Source organism: Myotis myotis, unplaced genomic scaffold (genome assembly GCF_014108235.1).
Source record: "Myotis myotis isolate mMyoMyo1 unplaced genomic scaffold, mMyoMyo1.p scaffold_m19_p_1, whole genome shotgun sequence".
In the NCBI taxonomy this organism is placed as follows: Eukaryota; Metazoa; Chordata; class Mammalia; order Chiroptera; family Vespertilionidae; genus Myotis; species Myotis myotis.
In genome coordinates, this window is record NW_023416313.1 from 4,856,742 (window position 1) to 4,860,304 (window position 3,563).

The following is a 3,563-nucleotide window of genomic DNA, read 5'->3' on the forward strand; positions in this document are numbered from 1 at the left end:
AGTTAGAAACATCGATGAGAGAGAAACACCGACCAGCTGCCTCCTGCACATCTCCTACTGGGGATATGCCCGCAACCCAGGTACATGCCCTTGACCGGAATCGAACCTGGGACCTTTCAGTCCGCAGGCCGACGCTCTATCCACTGAGCCAAACCGGTTTCGGCGAGTTTGGCTTTTTAGATTCCACACATAAGTGATATCATACAGCATTTGTCTTTCTAAAGGGTACTCTAACTGCTGTGTGAAAAAGTTTGAATAGGTCAAGGATAGAAATATGAAGTCCAAATAGAAGGCTACTGCAATAATCTATATAAGAGGACATGACTAGTGGCTTTAAATGATGTTGTCCTGGTGCAGCAGATGAGAACTGGTAAGGTACTATATGCATTTTTAGGTGGAACCCACAGGATTTGCTGATGCATTAGTGTGGGCTATGAGAGAATGAGAGAAATCAAGGATGACTCCAGCATATTTGCTCTTGGCAACTATAGATATAGAGTAATTATTGAGATGAGAAAGATAAGAAAAGGGATAGGTTTAGGAAAAAGATCAGAGTATGGACTTGAACACATTAAGCCTTAAATTCCTATTGAATAGCCAATGGAGATGTTGAGTAGGGATTAGGCACATGTGTCTGGAGGTCAGAAGACTGCTGGTGGCTAGAATCACAAATTTGAGTCTTCAACATTGAAGTGACATTAATACTCAATAAACTCCGTGGGCTTATGTAGGAAATGAATATAGGTAGCAGTGATTCAAGGCCTCAGACCTGGGGCAGCATGGCATTTAGGTACTGTGTCCATTCACAGAAGCAGATGCTCAGAACCCACAGGAGGCTTTGAAAGATAAAGGGAGAGAAAGTAGGATTGGGCAAGGAAAGCCTTCTGACCACAAAACAGATCTGGAACCTCCTAAAGGGAATAGTCCGGAGGAAGCAGGACTGGGTAGCGTGAGACTGACATGATGCAGCTTTGACAGTTGTGGTCAGTCTAAGGTGAAGATCCAAAGCCACTGTGGTGGTAACTTTTGCAATTTAAGGTGCAACAGAAAAATTAGCACAGATTTGTTTTTCCTTCTGCATGATGTTATGGATAGAAGATTTGTTGTTACCATAGATCCGAGAGAGCTCAGCATGTGGCTTTGCGTGTTTCCTTATTAAGTGGAGAACTTTCTTCTTTTTTTGAAAGGAAGCATGTTACAGCTTCTCTTTGGCAAATCCAAATAGTGGGCATCAGGACTCTTCCATTTTGGGGCAATTCTGAGGTAAAATAAAGGTGAGTTGAACACAAGCTCTGCGATACAAGGACAGTTGATATGAAAACAATGCAGGCTACTAAGCGAACGATGGTGAGGGGTGTGACAGCATGGAGGTTCAGTGAGGGATGATTCACATCCAGGGCGAGAGTGCTGGAGATTTCATCACACCGCTTACCGCAGCAATTTAAAACTTATGAACTGTTTATTTCTAGAATTTTTCATTTAATACGTTCCAACTCCAGTTGACTGTGGGTAACTAAAACCAAGGCAAGTGAAACCACAGGTAAGGGGACTACTGTAGTGCGGAGTGAGGAGTAGAGGATGATGGGAACCTCCGAATTAGACTTGGATTTAGATTTGGCCCTACTGCAGCCTAGCTATGTGACCTTGGACAAGTGACATAAACTTGCCAAACTCTGCTGTCCTCAGCTGAGAATGGGGGCAATAATTACGCATCCTCTTGCAGCTGCTGTGAGCTTCAGTAACAGAACACACACAAAGTTTGTCTCGGTGGAAGCTGGGTAAGTGCTCATTTTTCTGTATCCTTTCAGAAGATTGCAACAGCTCAGTGAATGTGACTTGCTGTTTTAGCAAAATTAAATTAAATTTTAAACCCTCTCTTATAGTCCTTAATTTTATTTCTTTTCCTTCCAAAAACCATCCAGGGCGAGGCCCAGCTGGCATCCTGACGGAAATCCCCAGTCTCTCTGGCACAGACAGAATTCCTGCGACAGATCAGGGCTGCGTGGAAGGTTTCATTTTTACAGCCTGGTGAGCGCCACATTTTGCTCCTCTTGTTTGCTTTTATCTTGAGGTCAAAGAAATGATGCAATACATTATCACAAGTGGCTGCCCTTCACTCCCTGAACAGCTGTGTTCGCAGCACCTGCCGGCTGAGACGGGAGGCTGCGTCTTGCTGTCTGCTCTCTTACCTGCCGGCTCCTTTGAAACATGCTGCTCTTATTTGGACTACTTCTGCCAAATAGCGACAAGTTAAGGGGAATTTAAGGGGGAAAAAATCTTTTTTTTCCATCTGGAAAGAACTCTGAGATGTTTATTAACCACCTCTTTTGCTAATTTTCTTTATTTTGATTTTTTAAAAACTTTTTAATTGAATTTATTGGGGTGACATTAGTTAATACAATTTATATATATTTCACGTGTACAGTTCTATAGTATAATGTATGGTGTGATCACCACCCCAAGTCAAGTCTCCCTCCTTCCATCACCATTTATCCCCCTGTTCCCCTATACCCTCTTCTATCTGTCCTATCCCCTTCCCTGAGATTTGGGGGTTTATTTGTTACAACTGCATAGTCTAGACTAACTCAGCTAATTATTTGAATTAGACTTTCTACACTGCCTTAGAAATATAAAATGCATATATTTTCGTAAACATTTTGTAAGGCTAGCATCATGGTAAGTTATAAAATTCTCCTTCCACCCTTTCCTTTGTACATTTCCCACACTCCTCTATTTCAGTTGGTTTGACAGTTTGTTGTTCTCACTGTTGAGTCAGTCACTGGGTCAAGATCCAGATGCTAATTAACTTGTGCTAAGGTGTCAGCTTACCAGTGTGTGTCCCACCCTAAAGTACTGGCTTCAGGCAAAGCATACACACCCTTAGATCAATTCCCTCTGCAGGAACCCAGAGCCCTTGTGAGCTGTGGAGTGTCACTCACTGCCTCAGCCCCACTCAACTGAGATGTCTCCTGAGTGAAGACTGTGGAATGCAGATTCAGCCCCAGGATATACTACTGCAAGGAGGGGTGCCCATGTATGACATCTTAGAGACAGTAGGTGACAGGATGCTGTATTCACGCCTGTTCCCTATATGTCCCTGCCCCACCCTGTTCCACATACTTGCATTGCACTGAAATGCCCTTAAGCTAATTGAAGTGTCATAAGAATCTCTATTGATAGTTAGATGCCAATGCTGCGTAGTTACTCCACTGGTATTTTTTTTTAATCCACAGTTTGCATATATATGTGTGTGTATATATGTATATATATGCAAATGTTTTTATGATAAGTTTCTTTGTCATGAAAGATTAAATTAAAGCACCTCATTGATCTTGCAAAACAAAACAAAAACAGCATGCAGTTGTCTGTGTCTATGCGTTTATTATTATTATTATTAGTTTTTTTTATTAATCCCTTCACATCAAACTAAAAAGGTTTTGCACAGCAAAGGAAACCATCAACAAAATAAAAAGGGAGCCCACTGAATGGGAGAACATATTTGCCAGTGATACATTTGATAAAGGGCTAATATCCAAAATTTATAAAGAACTTATAAGACTCAA

General features: G+C 41.7%; 1 long non-coding RNA gene across 1 annotated transcript; it reads left to right on the top strand.

Moving 5' to 3' along the window:
* The first annotated feature begins 1,471 nt into the window (after nucleotides 1-1,471).
* On the top strand, nucleotides 1,472-3,323 carry LOC118650190. Its single transcript, XR_004965906.1, has 4 exons — nucleotides 1,472-1,540; nucleotides 1,724-1,778; nucleotides 1,923-2,028; nucleotides 2,902-3,323. It is a non-coding gene; the product is annotated as an uncharacterized LOC118650190 (long non-coding RNA).
* The last annotated feature ends 240 nt before the right edge of the window (nucleotides 3,324-3,563 follow it).